The sequence below is a fragment of the Monodelphis domestica genome, chromosome 2 (genome assembly GCF_027887165.1).
Source record: "Monodelphis domestica isolate mMonDom1 chromosome 2, mMonDom1.pri, whole genome shotgun sequence".
NCBI lineage: Eukaryota > Metazoa > Chordata > Mammalia > Didelphimorphia > Didelphidae > Monodelphis > Monodelphis domestica.
The window spans coordinates 22855417-22878193 of NC_077228.1; the positions used below are offsets into that span (position 1 = coordinate 22855417).

General features: G+C 38.4%; 1 long non-coding RNA gene across 1 annotated transcript in view; it reads left to right on the forward strand.

Annotated features, from left to right (window-relative positions):
* The first annotated feature begins 249 nt into the window (after window positions 1-249).
* The window catches only part of LOC103100163 (uncharacterized), a 52600-nt gene continuing 30072 nt past the window's right edge, over window positions 250-22777 (forward strand). The window contains exon 1 of the long non-coding RNA XR_461149.2: window positions 250-341. This is a non-coding gene — a long non-coding RNA (uncharacterized LOC103100163). The remainder of the gene's footprint in view (window positions 342-22777) is intronic.

Genomic DNA, 22777 nt, shown 5'->3' on the forward strand with positions numbered 1-22777 from the left:
TTACTGTGCTTCTTGTAAAGTTTTTCACATATATCACGTCTCCAGGGTTGATGTTGTGCAGTGCAAAGTCTAAAAGTACCCTTTGGACCATCAAGCCTCGTCAGTGTAAAAGAGAGAGATATTAGAAAGGCATGCAGCAAGAAAGAAAACAGCTGAGTGAAGACCTGTCAGTCAAATGAGTGTATTTTGACTTGGAATGTTACTAGGAAAGGCAGTTGGGAGCCATACCAACTGTGGGGTTACCTGGTGATTCCTGGTTGCCTTTTATTAGGGAAGGAAGAAGCTGGTTTCTCTCTTGGACTTTGGAGAATCAAGCTGGAGGCGGCCTGGTGACTTTGAAGGTAGAAGAAAGAAGGAAAATAGTCTATATTTCTCTCTGACTTGCTCTGTTCATGATAGTGACTAAAATCCAGACCTATCAGACATTTCTCTCAACATCCCCGAATCTAAAACCCACAGTAGTATTAAGGAAATCCTCATCCCTCTTACCTCCATTCTCTATCCTTTTCTGTCTTTCCCAAATAAACCCCTTACTTAAGATAAAAAAAAGATAAGGATTTTTCATTTGAAACATCATTAACTCACCCTGAGTGATTTAGAAAGAAGGAGAAGAAAGGGGGGAGGGGAAGTTGAAGAGGCTGAAGAAGAGGGAGGCTGGGAGAGAGAGAGGAAACAGGAGGAAGAGAGGGTAGACAAAAGAAAAAGAAGATAACTGCCTGATCTGTTAGTTATCACTACCCATCAAATATAGTCCCTTATTATTATCTATTACAGCGGTGTAGTTCTTTCAGCCTGTCTTGTATGTTTGTTAGATAAGTGTGTAACTGGCATTCCCCTCCCAGCATGGAAATGTATGATGGCTTTGCAGTTCTCCCATGCCAAAGTGGTTGTCCATATAGTAACTCGAAGGGGGATATATGCAAATCTCCCCTGGGTTTTGTCCTTAGGTAGAATAGTGCAAGTGGGAGAACTTCTGTCCACTTGAGGTACGTTTGAGTACATAGTTTTCCCACTGCAGTTTTAACTTCTCTTTCATTCTTTCCACCTGTCCTGAACTGCTGGGATGGTAAATTGCATTTATTCCTCTATTCTGATAGACTTCCTGCAGGATTTTAGATGTGAAGTGAGTCTCCCTTTCAAAATCTATGTTGTATAGAATGATATATCCAGGGATGATTTCTCTCAGGTGTGTCCTGACTACAAAGGTTGTATTATTTTTCTTGGCTAGGTATACTTCTGCCCACCAAGTTAGGCACATCCACTATCACTAGGGCATACTTTTATGTTGATGTAATCGATTTGCAAGCTTTCAAAGGGTATGAAAGCTAACAATCTACCCCCTAATGCTTTTTTCATCTTCCTCTCTTTTGCAAATTCTTCTCTTACGAAAGGAAACTGAGTCCTCACCAGTTTAATGAGCAGCCTAGACCTCAACAAGAAATAAATAAAAGAGCCAAGATTTAAACCAGGGTCTTGGGATCAAAGGACCACAGATTTAGAGCTTGATGAAACCTTAAAGGCCCTTTAACATTTTACTGATCAGGAAACTGGAGCCCTTTATTTGGTCATTTTAGTCATGTCTAACACTTTGTGACTTCATTTGGGATTTTCTCAGTAAAAATAGTGAAGTGGTTTGCCATTTCCTTCTCCAGCTCATTTGACAAATGAGGAAACTGAGTTCAGCATTAGAGTTACAAAAAAGTCCCAAAAGGTTTCTCTTTTTTTAAACCCTTACCTTTTGTTTTAGAATCAATACTAAATATTGGTTCCAAGGCAGAAGAGTAGTAAGGGGTAGACATTTGGGATTAAGTGACTTGCCCAGGGTCACACAGCTAGAATGTGTCTGAGGCAAGATTTGAACCAAAGACCTCTGGTATCCAGGCCTGGCTCTCTACCCATTCAGTTATCTAGCTGACCAGCCAAATAGTTTTTAATAATCACCTCTTCAACTCTCACAGTAAAATGAGAAAGACAATATACAAAGATACCTGTATAAAAATATACAAAGATATCTGGGTGCAATTTGTGAGTGTGTGTGTCTACACATACATATGCACACAGATATCTGTACAGTGTAAATGAGAGGTAATCAATAGAAGGAAAGCACTAAGATTATGGAAGTCCAGGAAAAAGTTTCTTGCAGAACTTGAGCCAAGTCTTAAAGAAAGCCGGGGAATGATGAGATGAGGAGGGACATTTCCCAGACATGGGAGACAATCAGTGAAAACCAAGAGTTAAAAACCAGGACCAAAAAGGTACAGAAGCCAGGTCATTCTAATTAAGTTAAGATCCTGTGATTTGATTGGTGGAGACCAAAAGGCAACTCCATCTATAGCTTAGGAGATACCATTTGAGGGAGTTGCTGAGTGTCAAACAGTGATTTGCTCAGTCTCCCAGCCCACAAGTGTCTGAGGCAGGATTCAAATTTAGATCTTCCAGACCCCAAATTCTGCCTTCTCTCCCACTCAATGCCTTGGGATCCAGAGTTTCTAAGGAAACCTTAAAATACCATGCGGAGACTTTCTTCTTTAGGCTGAGGGGAGTGGAGAATAGTCTGAAGAAAGCATTAGGCATGGGGAAACAAACTAATGGTTTCTGAGGAGGAAAAAGACCCAGCTAAAGTTGTGTTTAAGAAAAGCTAGTATGTCACCTGCGTGGGGAGAGCAGCATCTGGAATATGAGGGTGTCATCAGTGCCTGGAAAGCAGCAAGGTCCTCTCCTCAACTTACTGGGCAGAGGGAATTGGGATATTATTTATGGTGACAGAAAGAACAAGGAGATAAGAAAACCAATTAAAAAGAAAAAGAAGAAGAAAAAGAAGAAGAAATGAGCTTTGCCTAGCTTCCAGTTGGCAAGAGCAGGCAGGCAGACAGCTTCCTCCCACCAAAGGCCTGGTTTCCATCACCTTAGCAGAAAGCCTAATTCCTGGTGTTGCAGCCTAGCACTGAGGGGAGGGGGTCTATGGAGTAGGGAGAGGGAAGAGGGGAGGGTCAGTGGGTGGACTGCAATTTGTCTTCATTTATCTCTTCAACCCTCCCTGATTTGTCAGAATGAATGTTGCTTGAGGGTCCCCTGGGCCCTTTGGTCTCTAGTCAGCTCTTTCTGGAATGATTAATCAAAGGCAGCAGCTGGTGGTTATCGAAATACCTTCTCCCAACTCTCCCCTTGGTGCTCTGCCCCCAGACAGCCCACTCCCTCCCCTTTGACCATAGTCTGGAATATTTAGAAAACTCAAATACACCCAATGTTAGATATCAAAAGGAGCTCGGGCATCCCTGATTGGGTCTGCTTGACTATACCTCAAACTGAGGGGTGTCTGGTACTCAGCCCCATTCTTTTATGGTCCAATGGGACCCATACCTTATGTGTTGGCTTCTCTTTTTCAAAACTAAACAGTCCTTCATGAAATCTGGGAATAGTATCATTAGAAAGAAAGCAAAGTGGTACAACAGAAGATCTCTTGACCCTGGAGTCAGAGGATCTGAGTTTGAATCCACCCTCTGCCACTTAGCAGAGTCATTTCTGTGACTTTAGGTACATTGCTCCATCTTATTATGTCTCTGCTCTTTCCTCTATAAAATAAGTCTTTCTCTCCCTGATTAGACTCTGAGCTCATTGAGGAAAAGAACAGATTTTTACCTTTCTTTGGATCCCCAGTACCTGGCACATAGTAGGCACTTCTAAATGATTCTTAACTTCGAGATCTAAATCTATGATCTCCAGTCCTGACTTTCTTTTAAGGCTCACCTCTTGGACCACATTCTATAGGTAGCCTTTTGTGACAACCCCCTTCCTATGCTTTCCAGTGTTTTCAGTAGGAATGAGTGTTGTATTTTGTCAAAGGCTTTTTCTGCATCTATTGAGATGTGATTTTTGTTGGTTTTCTTGTTGATATGGTCAATTATGTGAATGGTTTTCTTGATATTGAACCATCCTTGCATTCCTGGCATGAATCCTATCTGATCATAATGAACAACCCTCATGATCACTTGCTGGAGTCTTTTTGCTAGTATTCTATTTAAGATTTTTGCATCTATGTTCATTAAGGAGATTAGTCTATAGTTTTCTCTGTTTTTGACCTCCCTGGCTTTGGAATCAGGACCATATTGGTGTCATAACAGGAATTTGGTAGAACTGCTTTTTTGCTTATTCTGTCAAATAGTTTGTATAATATTGGGATTAGTTGTTCTCTGAATGTTCGATAGAATTCATTTGTGAATCCATCAGGCCCTGGGGATTTTTTCTTAGGGAGTACTTTGATGGATTGTTCAATTTCTTTTTCCAATATGGGGCTAAATAAGTATTCTATTTCTTTTTCTGTTAATCTAGGCAATTTATATTTTTGTAAATATTCATCCATATCACTTAGATTGACATATTTATTGCCATATAATTGGGCAAAATAGTTTTTAATGATTGCTTTAATTTCCTCTTCATTAGAGGTGAGGTCTCCCATTTCATCTTGGATTCTGTCCATTTGGTTTTCTTCTTTCCTTTTTTAAATTAGATTGACCAGTACTTTGTCTATTTTATTTGTTCTTTTCAAAGTACCAGCTTCTAGTCTTGTTTATTAATTCAATAGTTCTTTTACTTCCTATTTTATTAATTTTTCCTTTAATTTTTAGGATCTCTAATTTAGTTTTCATCTGGGGGTTTTTAATTTGTTCACTTTCTTGTTTTTTTAATTTGCATGTCCAATTCATTGATGTCTGCCCTCTCTAATTTATTAATATATGAACTCAAGGATATAAATTTCTCCTTAAGTACTGCTTTGGATGCATCCCATAGATTTCCCCCCCTAAAATCCTTACCTTCCATCTTGGAATCAATATTGTATATTGGTTCCAAATGTAAGGGGTAAATTCAGGGGTTTTTGACTGAAATATAAGTTTAGTTGGTCTCTAGGGATTTAATTCAATCCCAATAAAAATACTCAAGTCAGTTTGGGAATTTTATGGTGGTTTAATTAATATAGAGGGACAGAATTAAGAAGAAGAGAGAGGGAAAGGTGTATAAGATTTCTCTGGCCTAGCCTAAGCCAAGGGAGATTCATAGAACTCAGGCATGGGGCTTCCTCAAAAGCCGAAAACTAGCTCAGCTTCCTAAGAGAATAGTGTTTTTGGAAAGGTAAAGGAAATGGGAATCATCCTAAACTCTGAGAGAGCTCAGGAAAGATGCATCCCCTGAACCATGCTACTGAGCTTCTCCCAGGACTGTATCAAGGACACTCACTGCCGAACTTGGACAATAGCTGCAGCCAAGCCAAGATGCCTCCACCACCCAATGAGAACCAGAGACACCTCTCTGCAAAAGAGAGAGAGAGAGAGAGAGGAAGAGAGAGAGAGAGAGGAAGAGAGAGAGAGAGAGAGAGAGAGAGAGAGAGAGAGAGAGAGGAGAGAGAGAGAGAGAGAGAGAGAGAGAGAGAGAGAGAGAGAGAGAGAGAGAGAGGAAGAGAGAGAGAGAGATGAAGTGATGTAAAATATACAGGCAGTTCGTTACATCACTTCCTGAATCTCACATGTACCAATGGTAGCTTAAGCTTGACTTAAGACAGCTAAGGGGGTCTGTCAGTTGTTTCTGATTTGTCATTTGCTAGCACATGTCTGTCACAGGCCATCCTTCTCAACACTTCATCCTTAAGTAAGGGTTTAGACATTCCTCTTTATTAGACTAAGCAGGGTGGAGTAAATATAAAATTCACACAAGGCAGAAGAATGGTAAGGGCTAGGCAATAGGGGTTAAGTGACTTGCCCAGAGTCACACAGCTGGGAAGTGTCTGAGGCCAGATTTGAACCTAAGACCTTCCATCTCTAGGCCTGGTTCTCAGTCCACTGAGCTACCCAGCTGACCCCACATCCCAAAGATTTTGAAAGGATGTCTCATCATTGTCATTTTCTTCAATGAAATTATTTTCTATTTCTAAATTGTTTCTATGATTTGTTCTTTAACTAACTGATTTTAGAGAATCATATTATTTAATTTCCAACTAATTTTTGATTTGCTTCTCCATGTACCTTACTAATTATTATTTTTATTGCATTGTGATCTGAAATGGTTGCATTTATTATTTCTTTTTTTTGCCCTTGTTTGCAATGTTTTTATGCCCTAGTACATGGTCAATCTTTGTGAATATACCATGTGCTGCTGAAAAGAAGGTGTATTGCTTTTTGTCCCTATTTATTTTTCTCCCTATTATCTACTAACTCTAATTTTTCTAAGATTTCATTCACTTCTCTTACCTCTTTCTTATTTATTTTTTGGTTTGATTTATCTAGTTCTGATAGAGGAAGGTTCAGGTCTCCCACTAGTATAGTTTTTCTATTTATTTCATCCTTGATTTCCACTAATTTCTCCTTTATAAATTTGAATGCTATGCCATTTGGTGCATAGATGTTGAGTACTGATATTTCTTCATCATCTATAATGCCTTTTATCAAGATGTAATTATGTTCCCTATATCTTTTAAGTAGATCTATTTTTACTTTGGTTTTCTCAGATATCATGATTGCGACTCCTGCCTTCTTTTTCTCAGTTGATGCCCAATAAATTTTGTTCCATCCACTTAACTTTACCCTATGTGTATCTACCTTCCTCATGTGTGTTTCTTGTAGACAACATATGAAAGGATTTTGGTATCTAATCCACTCTGCTATTTGCTTCTGCTTTATGGGGGAGTTCAACCCTATTCACATATAAAGTTATGATTACTACCTGTGTATTTCCCAACATTTTGATTTTCTCTCCTTATCTTGTCCTTTCCTCTTTCATTATTTCATTCTACACCAGTGTTCTGTTTTTAATCAGTCCCCCTAATCCCCACCCTTATTTTACTTTCCTTTCTCCCCCTCCCTTCTTATTCCTCTTATTTTTATTTTGGGGTCTTTTAAAGCTTCTCCACACACTCCCCCCCATATTTCTTCTCTTCTCACCCTACCTTTCTGCTCCCTCCCTTTTTATTGCCCTTTTATTTTTTAGGGTCTATTAAATTTCCTTCTCCTTTTTCCCTCCCCCTTTTTTTTCTAACTCTGCCCCACCCCCCCCCTTAGTTTTCCCTCTCAACTTTCCTATAGGGTAAGATAGAATTCGATACCCCAGTGGATCTAGATGCTCTTCCCTCTCAGAATTTATTCCGCTGAGAGTATTACCTTTTAGCATTCTCTTGCTCTCCTTCTTATAGTTGTATTCTTCCTCTCTCACTCCTGTGTGCCTTTTGTGTAATATAGATTATCCTAATTTTTTTATTCCTTCAAGTTTCTCTTGGTGCCATTTTCTCTCCCTCCCCCTTTCTTCTTTTTTTTAAATATATGCTCTTAAACCACTTAGTACCCCAATATCTACCTATGGATAATTCTTCTAACTACTATCATAGCAAATACAATTTTTACAGTTAAAAATAATATTTGTCCATATAAGAATATAAACAATTTTGTCTTATTGAGACCCTTAAAGAAGAAGAAGAAGAAAATAAAAACCCTCTTTCTTATTTACCTTTTCATATTTCTCTTGTTTTTTTTTATTTTGATGCCAAATTTTCTGTTTAGTTCTGGTCTTTTCTTTACAAATATTTGGAAGTCTTCTATTTTGTTGAATGCCCATACTTTCCCCCAGAAACATATAGTCAATTTTGATGGGTAGGTGATCCTTGGTTGTAGACCCAATTCTCTTGCCTTTCTGAATATTATATTCCAGGCCTTGTGGTCTTTTAGTCTGGAGGCTGCCAGATCCTGTGTAATCCTGATTGGTGCTCCTTGATATCTGAATTGTCTCTTTCTGGCTTCTTACAATATGTTCTCCTTAGCTTGGAAGCTCTTGAATTTGGCAATTACATTCCTGGAGTTTGTCTTTTGAGGATTTAGTGTAGCAGGTGATCTATGGACTCTTTCAATGTCTATTTTGCCCTCTTATTGCAGAACCTCAGGGCAGTTGTCTTGGATAATTTCTTGTAATATGGTGTCAAGGTTTCTGTTTGTTTCCAAGTTTTCAGGTAGTCCTATGATTCTCAAATTTTCTCTCCAAGATCTATTTTCAAGGTCAACCACCCTCTCAATGAGATATTTTGTGTTGCCTTATAATCTGTCATTATTTTGACTTTGCTCTATTAATTCTTGCTGTCTTGTGAGATCATTGGCTTCTACTTGCCCAATTCTAGTTTTTAATGACTGGTTTTCAACTAAGATCTTTTGATTTTTCTTTTCAATTTGATCTATCCTGCTTTTCATGGCTTCCAGCAGGTCATTTCTGGTCTTCAATTTGCTTATTATTTCATTTGATTTCTGAGCTTCAATTTCCAAGTGGGAGATCCTGTGTTTTAAACTTTTATTTTCTTTTTGAACTATTTCCCACTTTCTTGCCATCTCTCTTCCATTTTTCTGATAATCTTGGATTTTAAGTCTTCAAGAACTTGTGACCAATTTCCATTTTTTTCTGAAGGTATGGATGTGTTTAACTATTTGTTATCTTCTGCTGTCTCTTCTTTAGTCTGGATTTTTTCCTGCATAAAAATTATCAAGGGTCAACATTTTCTTCTTAGTTTTTTTGGTGTTGTGGATTTTTGTTCCGGAGTTGGTGGCCATTGCCTTGTTCCTTCCTGATCAGATATATAAGTGAAGAATGTAGTTTATCTTTGTATTGGGCTCTGGAGAGGTTTTTGCCCTGAGGATATTTTCCCAGTCCTCAGCAGTGTCCAGCTGCTCTTAGTAGCAGGTCTTACCAAAATCTTTATATGACACAAATATTGGACTTATTCCTAAGCCAGGAAGACCAAAAACAGAAAAAAAATTACAGACCGATCTCCTTAATGAACATAGATGCAAAAATCTTAAATAAAATACTAGCAAAAAGATGACAACAACTCATCACAAAGATTATTCATTATGAACAGGTGGGATTTATACACAGGAATGCAAGGATGGTTTAATATTAGGGAAACTACCCATATAATTGACCATATCAATAACCAAACCAACAGAAATCACATGATTATCTCACTAGATGCAGAAAAAGCCTTTAAAAATATACAACATCCATTGCTATTGAAAACACTAAAAAGAATAGGAATAGCTGGGCTTTTCCTAAAAATAATAAACAATATGTATTTAAAACCATCATCAAGTATCACCTGAAATGAGGATACATTAGAAGCATTCCCAATAAGATCAAGAGTAAAATAATGATGCCCATTACCACCTCTATTATTTAATATTGTAATAGAAACATTAGAAGTAGCAATTAGAGAAGAAAAAGAAGTTAAAAGGATTAAAGTAGGCAATGAGTAAACTAACTATAATTACTCTTGGCAGATGATACTTAGAGAATCCTAGAAAATCAACTAAAAACCTAGTGGGAAGAATTAACAACTTTAGCAAAATTGCAGGGCACAAAATAAACCCACACAAATTATCAGCATTTCTATATATTTCCAACAAAACTCAAAAGCAGGAGTTAGAAAGAGAAACTCCATTTAAAATCACTCTAGACAATATAAAATACTTAGGAATCTATCAGCTAAGATGAACACAGAAATTATATGAACACAACAACAAAACACTTTTAACACAAAGAAAGCTAGATCTGAATAATTGGAACAATAATGGCTCATGGGTAAGATGAGCTAATAAAATAAAAATAACAATCCTACCAAAATTAATTTACTTATTCAGTGCCATACCTATCAAACTACCAAGAAACTTTTTTACTGAATTAGAAAAATTATAACAAAGTTCATTTGGAAGAACAAAAGATCAAGAATATCAATGGGAAAAATGGGAAAAACATGAAGGATGAGGGCCTAGCAGTACCAGATCTTAAACTGTACTATAAAGCAGTGATCATTAGAATAATATGGTACTGGCTAACAGATAGAAGGCTGGCTCAATGGAATAAACTAGAGGTAAATGACCTCAGTAAGACAGTCTATGATAAACCCAAAGATCCCAGTTTTTGGGACCAAAATCCACTATTTGATAAAAACTGCTAGGAAAATTGGAAAATAGTACGGGAAAAATTAAGTTTAGATTAGCATCTCACACCCTATACCAAGATAAATTCATAATGGGTAAATGACTTAAATATAAAGAGTGAAATCATAAATAAATTAAGAGAACATAGAATTGTATACCTGTCAGATATATGGGAAAGGAAGAAATTTAAAAACAAACAAGAGATAGAGAACATTATAAGTTATAAAATAAATAATTTTGACTATATTAAATTAAAAAGAGTTTGTACAAACAAAACCAATGCAACCAAAATTAGACAGAAAACAACAAGCTTAGGGAAAAAAATTTATAACAAAATTCTCTGACAAAGGTCAAATTTTTCCCAAGTATATAAGGAACTAAGTCAAAAGTACAAGAAATCAAGTCATTTCCCAACTGAAAAGTGGTCAAGGGACATGAATAGGCAGTTTTAATCAAAACTATCAATAAGCACATGAAAAAGTATTCTAAATCCCTCCTGATTAACAGAATGCAAATCAAAACAATTCTGAGGTATCACCTTATGCCTAACATATTGGCCAATATGACTGTAAAAGAAAATAATAAATGTTGGATGGGATGTGGTAAAATTGTGACACTAATGCACTGTTGGTGGAGTTGTAAATTGATCCATCCATTCTGGAAGGCAACTAGGAATTATGTCCAAAGGGTTTTCAACTACTGTATTCCCTTTGATCCAACTATAGCACTGCTGGGTTTGTACCCCAAAGAGATAAGAATATCTGCAGAAAAATATTTAAAGCTGCATTTTTTATGGTGGCAAAAAAAAATGAAAAATGAGGGGGTATCCATTGATTGGGGAATGAATGAACAAATTGTGGCATGTGATGAAATGCTATTGTGCTGTAAAGGTGATGAATTGGAGGATTTCCACATGAACTGATGAACCTCCATGAACTGATGCAGAATGAAATGAGCAGAACCAGGAGAACATTGTACACAGAAAGTGAAATATTGTGGAATGATCCAATGTAATGGACTTTGTTATTAATAGCAATGCAATGATCCAGGACAATCCCAAGGGACTTATGAAAATGAACACTATTCAAACCCAGAGAAAGAACTGCGGGAATAGAAACACACAAGAAAAAACATATTTTATCCCATATTTCTATGATTATATGATTGGGGGTTTTGGTTTCAAAACATTACTCTATTAAAAATATGAATAATATGAAAATAGGGTTTTATAATTTATTTATTTAATTAATTTAGAATATTTATTACAAAAATATAGGTTTTACAAAACTCATTGGAATTGCTTGTCGGCTACAGAAGGAGGGAGGGAGGAAGAGAGGGAGAGGACATGAATCATGTAACCATGGAAAAATATTCTAAATAAATATAAATAAATTTTAAAAAATGAAATGGGGTCACAGTATTGAACGTGACTAAAAATGAATGAACAACAGCAACAAAAGTAGAATCCTGTAGGAAGTCACACACAGAAGTGTCGGGAAAACATTCTGGAGGAAGGAATGTAGTGTTTCAATTCATGCATTCATTCATTCACAGAATCAGAGTTGGATGGTTGAATGAACCTCAGAGGCTAATTTATCTAACACCAACTTACGACCCTAATTAAAGTTTTTTCTTCTTATCAAATAGGTTAGATCTGAATGAAGTCAAGGCAACAACCAGGTTTTTTTTTCTTTTAAATTTTTATTTATTTATTTAGAATATTTTTCCATGGTTACATGATTCATGATTTTTCCCTCCCCTCTTCCCTCCCACCTCCTGGAGCTGACAATCAATTCCGCAGGGTAATACATGTATCACTGTACAAAACTTATTTCCATGTTAGCAACAACCACTTATTAAGCATCTATTATATCCCAGAGTTCTGTTGTTGTTGGAGCTTTTTTCTTTTTATTGAAGTGTTTTGTTTTAGAAAGAGAGAGGACCTCAACTAACCATTTATCTTACATCTAGCTTGGCAATGACAGCCAATGAGCTAGAGTGGAAAGAATTGTGGGTTTGGACCCAGAGTACCTGAGTTCTCCTACTTACCATTTCTCTGATCTTAGAAATATCTCATCATCTCTCTTGGCTGGAGATAGACCAGTGGGGATACACCACTCTCCCATACTCACTCTATGTCCAGCCAAACTAACCTGCGTGCTGTTCCTCATTCACAACATTCCACTGGGGTCTCTGATCCTTTTTGCAGGCTCTGACCTATGCCTGGAAATTTTTCCATCCGCATCCCCACTTATAGGAGTCTCAAGCTCTATTCATGATATACATTGCCTTTGTATAGGAGGTTCTTCTGGATCTCCTACTTTTTGTTATCTTCCTCCCAAAAGAAAATATTACCCAATGTTTAAAATGCATGCATAGAGACAGCTAGGTGACTTAATAGATAGAGATCCAGACCAAGAAATGAAAGGTCCTGGGTTCAAATATGACCTCAAATACTTCATAGCTGTATGACCCTAGGCATATCACTTAACAGAATTGGATGGTTGAATGGATCTCAGAGGCTAGTTTGTCCAATCTTAAAATATAGCCTCTTACTTAAGTCCTTTCTCATTCATTTGCTTATTTATCACAGCTTTAATTAGCAAGCCATGGTGACTCGTGGTGATCTTTAGACACTTCAAGAGCTGTCTATGGAAGGGAAGTCAGATTAGCTTTACTTGGCATCAGGGTGCAGGACCAGCACCAATGGGTAAAAGTTAGAGGAAACTGCTCAAAAGCAGAATGAGCTATCTTGACAGGTAGTGAGTTTCCCATCCCTGAATATCTCCGTACCTAGGCTGAATGATCCCCACATGTTGGAAATGTTGAAAAAAAAGAACTCTGATTGATATCCCTTGGAAGAGATGGCCTCTGATGTCCCAGGCCATGATTCCCATGAAATTCTCACTGGACTTTCAAGTTAGAAAACAGGTTATCTATGACAACTAGCTCTGTGACTTTGGGCAAGTCCATTCCTTTTATTATTTTTTTTTGCTTCACTTTATCTTTTTTTTTCAGAACCATAAGAAGGTTGGATTAAATGGTCCCCCACTAACCCTGCTAGCTTTTACATGCTAATACATGTAATAGAGAATCAGAGGCCTTTGAGTCCTTATTCCTTGTGTGACCTCTGAACTGCTCTCTGGCCTCAGCTTACACATCTGTAAAGAGCATAGATCAGCCAGGGCCTCTCTGATTCCCATTTCAGTCTGCAAACCTCTAGTTCTCCAGTGCCATGCAATCTCAGCTCCCTTCATGAAAGCTGTGGGGGGCTTCCCATCAGAGGAGACAAATCAGTAGGCCCAACTGGGACCATAATGCACCCCAGATTGGTGGAGGTCTGGCAAGACTGCACCAGATGGGGGCCATTACCTTCTGGCACTGAGGAGAAGCCATCAGCAACAAGGAAAGGTTCAGGGCTCTCTCTCAGGAACCAGGCCTTCTCTTTGCTCGCTTTAATTGAAATGCTGTGGAAAGTAATTGTTCCCACAAGGAGAGAGCATTGTTTTCTCCTGACCTGGCAGAGATTGCACCCTGAGCCCTTTCCAGCTTGCCTATCTTGAAGTTACAAATTCATTTCCAGAGGCAGCCGGCCAGCTGCCTGGCCCTGGGAGGCAAGGAGGAAGACAGGAGATGGGAGACAGACACTTTCCTTGTTCTCTTGTCTCCTGTCTTTTTGGTCAGACAGTTACTAGGGAAGGGAAAAACCTACAAAACAGACAGCATTGGCAGGAGTAACAAATCAAAAAGAAGAAGATGAGATAAAGAAGAGACAGAGAGACAGAGACAGAGAGACAGAGAGGGAGGGAAGGAAGGAGAGAGAGGGGGAAGAGAGACAGAGACAGAAAGAGAGATGGAGACGTGGGGAGGGAAAGGGAGAGAGAGAAGGGAATATCCATAATAATTGGGGGGAAAAGGGGAGAGAGAAGGCAGAAGAGGGAAGGGTGGAGAGAGAAGCAAAAGCAGCTCTCAGAGAGGACTGTGATCATTAAGCCCTCTGAATAAAGTTCAGCCAAGGAATATCTGTGTGATCTCAGGAGAGTCACTGTCTCTGAGCATCAATTTCTTTGCCTGGACAATGTAGGAGGCTTTCTGCTTCTGCCATCATACTTTATTCTACAAATCTAAGCTCTCTCCCAGCTCTGACATTCTCTATCCTAAAACTCCTTCCAGCTCTGCTATTCTCTCCTCTACAAATAAGTCTCATTACTCCTATATTGTTATGTCACCATCACTGGCAGCATTTTTGGTCCCTCTGCCATGGATTATTCATATTCAGTTGGTTCCCTAGTCCTTGATGTCTCTAAAAGCTTTGTCCTGGCCTCTCTTCTTTCCTATCTTCTCTCTTTTCTTTCTTCTCTTCTCGATTCTCTTCTTTCATCATACATTCTTCCTTAATGACCTCATCAGACCCCATAGATTCTATTATAAGCTCTATGGAGATGATACCCAGACTATATATCCAACCCTACACTCATTGCTAAGCTCCCATCCCTAATCCCCAGCAACCAGGAGGAACATCTCAAACAGGACGTGCTCTGTGGGCATTTCAATGTCAGCATGTTCACAATAAGAACTCAATCCCACCGCTCTCCTGAATTCCCTTATTTCTGCCAAGGGCATCATCCCTGGAGTTCGTGACTCCATCCTCCTTGACTTCTCTCTCTCACTCAGCACCCATAGCCACTAGGTTGCTAGTCTTGTCATTTCTACCTTCATAACATGCCCTTATTTTATTATTTAGATATTTTATTTTCCCAATTACATGCAATAACATTTTCTCACATGTCTTCTGAAATTATATGATCCAAATCATCTCTTTTTCCCTACCCTCCCCTCTCTGAGAGATGGCAAAGAATGTGATCTATATTATACATGTATTATGGTACAAAACATACTTCTATATTGGTTGTTGTAAGAGAATACTCATTTAAAACCAAAACCCCAAAATAAAACTGCAAATAAACTAATGTGGAAAATACTATGTATTTTTTAAAACCCTCACCTTCAGGGGGCAGCTGGGTAGCTCAGTGGATTGAAAGCTAGCCCTAGAGACTGGAGGTCCTAGGTTCAAATCTGGCCTCAGACACTTCTCAGCTGTGTGACCCTGGGCAAGTCACTTGATCCCCATTGCCTAGCCCTTACCACTCTTCTGCCTTGGAGCCAATACACAGTATTGACTCCAAGATGGAAGGTAAGGGTTTAAAAAAAAAAACCCTCACCTTCCATCCTAGAATCAATACTGGGCATTGGTTCTAAGGCAGAAGAGTGGAAAGGGGTAGGCAATGGAGGTTAAGTGACTTGCCCAGGGTCACACAGCTAGGAAGTATCTGAGGTCAGATTTAAATCCAGGACCTCCCATCTCTGGGTCTGACTCTCAATCCACTGAGCCACCCAGCTGCCTCCCAAAATCGAATGTTTTGCTCTGCATCTGACTCCAATATTCTTCCTCTGGAGAAGGATAGTGAAATAGTTAATATACTACTTCTAAATATAATCTGACTTAACTGTTAGGTTCAGGTATGATGTTTAGGGCCAGTAAACTGGTTTGGGGAAGGGTATCCAAGCTCAGGGCATGCAGAGACAGACCCTAAGCTATAATTATAAACAAAATATATAAACACGGGACAGGTGGACTTAATACATAAAGGAAAGGTAGAAAGGGGGATTTGGGCTTTTCTCATCTAATTTACTCTATCTACTCCACCAGATCTAATAATCCCTGCAAAAGGATTTCTTCTTAGAAATTCTCTACTCCACTTCTCCCTAACCCAAATCTACAATCCCTAATCTTAACTAACCCTCCCCTATGCCCCTCCTTTGATAGAATTGAGGAAAAGGGGTCTTTGTAAGGATTTGCTAAGGTCATGGAAGATGGTAGATCCAAAAGGATCTAGACCTGATCTCACAGTCTTGTAGCTGGATCAGGTTCACCAGGGATAGCCTCGATGTAAAACAGCAAAACAGGAAGTCAGGAAACCAGGAAAAAGGATAGACTTTAAGAAAAACTACAGCTGGTACCTCCAGAGGTTTTTTCCAAAGACCCTTTTTTCTCCCAGCCTAAACCTCTTCCAACATTCTAGAATCTTCCTGCTGGTCTCATGCCACTTCCCTGCAAAATCTCACTACTTTCCTTACAACAATAGATAACATTCTTTGTCCTAAGACCTTCAGAATTATCCCAAACCATTATTTTGCTGAGAGTAGCTAAGTCTTCTACAGTTGATCATTGAATAATAGTGTTGTTACTATGTAGAGTATTCTTCTAATTCTGTTTATTTCACTCTGCTTCAGTTCATGCAAATCTTTCCAGCTTTTTCTGAAATCATCCTGCTTATCATTGCTTATATTACAATATTATCTCATAACCATTATATTTCACAATTTGTTCAGCCATTCTCCAATTGATGGACATTCCCTCAGTTTCCAATTCTTTGCAACCACAAAAAAAGAGCAGTTATAGATATTTTTGTATAAGTATGTCCTTTCCTATTTTTATTGCCTCCTTTAGAATATAGAGCCAGTAGTGATATTACTGGATCAAAGGGTATGCAGAATTTTATAGCTCTTCAGATATAATTCTAAATTTCCCTCCAGAATGGTTGGACTAGTTCACAATTCCACCAATAAAGCATTAGTCTCTCTCTCTCTCTCTCTCTCTCTCTCTCTCTCTCTCTCTCTCTCTCTCTCTCTCTCTCTCTCTCTCTCTCTCTCTCTCTCTCTCCCCTCTCCCTCTCTCTCTCTCTCTCTCCTGTCCTCTCTGCTCTCTCTCTCTCTCCTGTCCTCTCTGCTCTCTCTCTCTTTCTCTTTTTCTCTGTCTCTCTCTCCCCTCTCTTTCTCCCTCCATCCTTCCCTCCTTCCCCCCTTCCCACTTCTTTCTCCAGGGTGTCCCAAAGATCTTAGTGTAGTTTTAAGCTTTAACAGCTTTAAGTTTAAATCTATACTCAGCCTTTTAGAACATCCTGTATCTTTCTATTTATGTTCATTGGAGCACCTTTTTGTGGTCACAAAGAATTTGAAACTAAGTGACATTACATTACAAAGGGAATTACATGACAATAATGCAATGCCAAATACGCCATAAGAAATAATTTCTGAATAAGTCAGAGAAACATGGGAAGATCTGATTTAACTGATAGTGAAGTAGGAAGAACCAGGACAAACATCTTAACTGTCTTAATGTAAATGAAGAGTCACAAGATGAAGCAAAGCCTGTCATTAGAACAGCCAACCTGACTGGGAAAAGAACTAAAACATTCCTTTTACTAAACAGGTGAGGAACTACGCACATAGGGCATTGCTGACAATGTTAGATTTGGTGGCAAGGTTGATTAATTTTTGGAAACTATTTTTCACTGTTAAAAGAAGTGGCAGAGGAGATGACAATATAGCCAGAAATAATTGAATATAAAAAAGTCATCAATATTTTTCTAATTAAATAAACAAGTGAGGATTTAAAAAAACACTACAGTGGGAGTCTTAGAGTATGGTGGAGATGTTAATACCTAATGACAGTTTACCTTGCCAAAGTACTTTTAGTTTTCAAAGAGCTTTCATGATAAGAGCTCTTATGATATAGGTAATACAGCTGTTATTAATTCCATTTTACAAATGAGAAGCCTAAACCCAGGATCCTAAAGCTAATAAATGTTGCAAATAGGACCCAAGTCCTCTCCCTCCAAATCTAAAGCTCTCTATTCTCTTTGTAAAAATTAATGATGATTACCCACCTCCAGAGAAAGAACTGTTAGTCTTAATAAGATCAAAGTGGACTAAGCTCCGTTATTTAATTGTAATTTTATTTTTAATGTTTGGTTGTATATCAAAGTATTCTCTCACAACAATGACCAATATGGAAATATATTTTGCATCACTATACCTGTGCAAGCCAGATCAAATTAGTTACCATCTCAGGGTGGGAGCAAAGAGGGAGACAATTTGGATCATATAATTTCAGAAAATGTATGTTGAAAATTGTTATTAGAGTAATTGGGAAAATAAAATATTTTTAAAAGAAATAACAAGCAGGAGAGTCTTAAAAAATCTAGAATTACTTCTAAAAGTGAAGCAAGGGGAAGTAAGTAGAACCAGGAGAACATCACACACAGTAACAGAAATAACGTATAATGATCAACTGTGAATGAATTAACTATGATCATCAGCGCACGGATCCAGGATAACTCAAGAGACTCAGGTGAAAAAGATTAATCACTGCTAGAGAAGGAACTGATGAAGTCTGAATGCAGATTGAAGCATGCCATTTTTCACTCTCTTTCCTTTATGAATTGTTTTTCTTCTGTAAGCAAACTCTATCTTCTTTCACAAGATGAAGATCACAGATTGCAAAATGTTAGAAAATGATTAGTAAAAATTATACCTCCATGTAATATAGAAGAGGGAAAATAAAATGTTTGAATTTTAAAAACTGATGATGAATGTCATTGTCCAAGTGTTATCCCCATGACACCATGCACCTAGGCAAGAAACTCATCCCCAAAATAAGAACTCTTGATCCTAAGGCAATTTTCCCCTCCACTGAATTCCTACAACTTCAGAGCATGCCATCCCATCTAAGGGAGCTGGCAGGGTGGGAGAGGAGCTAATTTGTTATTCTCCTTTCCCCATGCTATATTTTTTGTGGTCATTAAAGGCTGGATTCTGGGCTTTGTTGCCCATAAAAACCCAGAGTTTCCTTGTTGGGCTCTCTTTTTGACCAGGGTTGAATTTATTGCAGAAAGAAAGTGTTACTTAGGAAATCACTTAATAGCTTCCTATTTAGTAGGCAAAAATGCTCCAAGCCACCATGCTCAGTTAGCTGTAGGAGCCAGCATAAGTAGACTTACAGGATGTACCTTGGGTCCTAAGGAAAACTTTTTGCTCAGTACGAGGAGAAATAGGAACTTTTACGGTTGATACGATGGCGATGGCGTCCAACAGCTTGTGATCCATGTGTTTTTCAGCTTTCATCCTTAAGACCAGTTGCTCCTTGCTACCTGCCTGGGGCTACATCAAGGAAAATTTACATTTCCCTTAGCAATTCTCATGTCCCCTAACTAGGTCATCAGAATACAAAGGTTAGTGGCCAAGAACAGCAACTAGATCCAGGATTGATGGGACCAATGGAGGCTCCTTGGGCATAGAAAATGAATTAAAGATGCCAGGAATAATAAAGCTGCTAGCCAGAGAAGGATGCCAAGTAGAAAACCAAGCACTAGGTTTGGAGACAAAAGATGTAGCTTCAGACTCAGGTTCTGAGTCTGAGTCTCAGCTCTCTTTGTATAACCATGTATTTGTTCACCTACTTAAGGGAAGGCTTGGGGCTAGAGTCTAGGGATACAAAGATAAAAAAAAATACCCCCTGGCCCCAAGAGGTTATGTTGTCCATTTAGTGATAGACCACACATATGATCTAGAATGTCCAACATCCCTCTGCCCCCTTCACAGAACGTGGTTAAAAGCATTTGGGACCAAGCAAAGAAAGGTGGTCAGCTTCTTTCTAGTACTGATTATGAAACCCTTCTTTATTACCTTTGATTACATCTTTTTCTCTTACATGTATTACTACCCTTTCCCTGCCCATTCAATTCAGTTTATCATCCATCAATGCCCAGCTCAAGCCACACCTCCTATAGGAAATGTGTCCTAACCACTCCAAGGCACAGGGATCATACCTTCTCTTGAACCCCACAGGCCTGACTTGGGGCATGAGATCTTGATGGAAGACTAGCACCTCTGCTGTGAGGGTTTGCCAAGCCTTTTTCAGGGCTACTTTCTTCCTTCTCACCCAACTTTCATTTGTGGCTCCAAGAAGCTGTAGCATGCCCAGCAGACACACTCTGGTAAACCATCTCCATAGGTTGGCTAAATCAAGTTGAGGGTAACCAACCTCAAACCCATTGGTGAGTTAGGTGTGTAAGGGGTAAATTTGGGGGTTTTGACTAATATATTATACTAATAGTTGCCAGGGATTTAATTCAATCCCAATAAAAATATTCAAGTCAGTTTGGGAATTTTATGGTGGTTTAATTAATATAAAGGGAAGGAATTTAGAAGAAGAGAGAGGGAAAGGGGTATAAGATTTCTCCAGCCTCGTCTAAGCCAAGGGAAGTTCAGAGAACTCAGTCACGAGGCCTCCTCAGAAGATTAGGGGCTTCCTAAGAGGATAGTGCATTGGAAAGGTGAAGGAAAAAATAAAGAATCAGCCTAAACTCCGAGAGAGCTCAGGGAAGATGCCTTACCTGACCCACGCTACTGAGTTTCTCCCAGTCACCTCACCAAGGATGCTCACCGCCAAACCCAGATAAGAGCTGCAAGCATACCAAAACACCAAGATGCCCAGCATGCTGCCATGAGCCACACCACTGCCGAACCTAGAGAGACCCAGAACTCAATGCCTTCACCACCAAAAAGAGCAAGCGGCAAGAGGAAGTGATGTGAATATATAGACTTTTTTTTACATCACTTCCTGAGTCTCACATGTACCAATGGTAGCTTAAGCTTGACTTAGGACAGCCCAGGGGTCTGTAAGTTGTTTCTCATTTGTCACTTGCTCGCACATGTCTGTCATAGGCCATCCTCCTCAACACTTCATCCTTAAGTAGGGGTGTATACATTCCTGTTTGTTAGGATTTTTAAGACTAATCATGGTATAGGAAATCTAAAATTCACAGGTGGGTGTCTGCCCCAGACATGTGAAGATTTCTCCCAGTGGAATGGACAGATGTGAACATTTGGTTCCAATGACCATGAAGGCAGATAAAACAGATACCATTAGGAGCTGAGAACCTGGTCAAACATTGAAGATGATGAAAACATCTGGTGCAACCAGGGTCATCACCAATCATCCTGACTTTTGTCTTGTTCCTGGACTTTAATGACTCTGAAAGAGTGATTGAGACCAATGACTGTGAAGCTCTGCCTCACTTAAATCCAACTGATGCATAAGTCCAGACATCACCCCATGATGTCTTTGGTCTTCTTCAAAAACGGAAGTATTAACAATAATAATAACAGCAGCAACAATAGGCCTAACTGTCTATATTATTTGCTGAACCCACTTGGGCTGTCTCATATTATTATTTACATACTTGTAGAAGGCTGACAATATCATATCTTTACATGAAAAAATTCAAAGGCTTGATTACTACATTTAGGACAAAATAAAGACTCATCTATCTAGCTTTTAAAACTCTTCATACACTGGTTTACATCTTTGTAGATAAATTTAACATTGTCACCCATTTCCTTTGTGCTCGAGCCAATCAATCAACATCCATTAAATACTTTAATTATGGAACACTTACCTAAGTACTTACTTAAATAAAGAACTGCAAGGAATACAACGATGAAAAGTGACTCAGTCCTTTATTTTGGGAAGATTACACTCTAATAGAAAAGAAAATATACAGAACCAATTATGTACAAGTTAGAAAATTATTAAAACTATAAAAAAGTCAAAGAAATGTGATAGATTGATAGTTTGTCCCTTGTGGCACATGTTCAAGTGAGTCCCCTTATATCAGGAACTCCAAACGCTTTCTGTTTCTTAAAGAAGCAGTGCTATCACAGACCATTTTAGCATTGCTGTGCTCAAATACAGAAATTTTAATCCTTTGAAGATTTCATAGTCCTAGAAAATTTTTGCCTATTGTTAAAAAGGCTACTGGTGACTTTATATTTCAATTTAAATCCAGAGATAATTCTGTTCAACTACATAAACATTTGCTAAGCCACATGGTGATACATGAATAGATTTGAAAAAGCTGACTCTGCTTCATGGAGTTTGCAGCCTAGGAAAAAACACAAATAATTCTAATCCTTCAATAATCACAAAAGATTTATGAAGTATTTGTAGTATTGATAGATCTAAAGGTGAAAATTAATGGTTGGACAGTTATTTTATGAAATTATGTGGTCACCAATATTTATTATATCTCAAGTCAGAAATTTATTTACAAATATTTACAAAATGAAGAGGAAACAAAAAAGTTGAGAAATGTGAAGAGGTTAGAGAGGTGATCTATCCTATCTTAATCCAGGCAGAGATTAATTAGCTCTCATCCAGGAAGGCCAGTGTTGAGTAACAATGTGGCCTCCTCCAAGATGGAAGTTAGTCTCTCCAGAAACTAGGCAAGGAGTCAGCCTTTCACTCACCCCACAAAGTAGTCCAGGAGTCAGAGTACTCTTGTTGAAGCCGAGCTCCAAGCCCAGGAGCCAAGCTCCCTTAAAGACTCTATCTTGTCAGGAAACTATCTCCACAAGACTGACTCAAGTAAGATGGATTCATGACTTTTATGGTGCTAGCACTGCCCTGAAATTCTTGAACAAGAGTTTAAATAGAAATTGAAAGAATCCACAGATCACCTACTACAATAAATGCCCAAATGATTACTCTCAGGAATGTTATAGCCAAGTTCAAGAACTCCCAGGCCAAAGAGAAAATACTACAAACAGCCAGAAAGAAACAATTCAAATATCATGGAACCTAAGTCAATATTAGGACCTGGTTGAAAAATGTGGTTGAAAAATATGGTTGAAAAAGAGAATTGCCCTAAGAGAAGTGGGAAGAGAGAAGTAAAGTGGGGAAATTATATCACACAGTGGACAGGAGGATAATGGTGATGATGGGTAATTCTAAAACCTTACTCTCATTAGAATTGGCTCAGAGAGGGAAGAATAGTCAGATTCATTTGAGTATAGAATCCTATCTAATTCTATAGAGAAGTAGAAGGGAATAAGAAAAGGGGGTTATAGGGAGGAAAGTAATATAAAGGAGGGTGAAGTTGAATGGGTAATTAAAAGATTCATAGAGAAGTAGG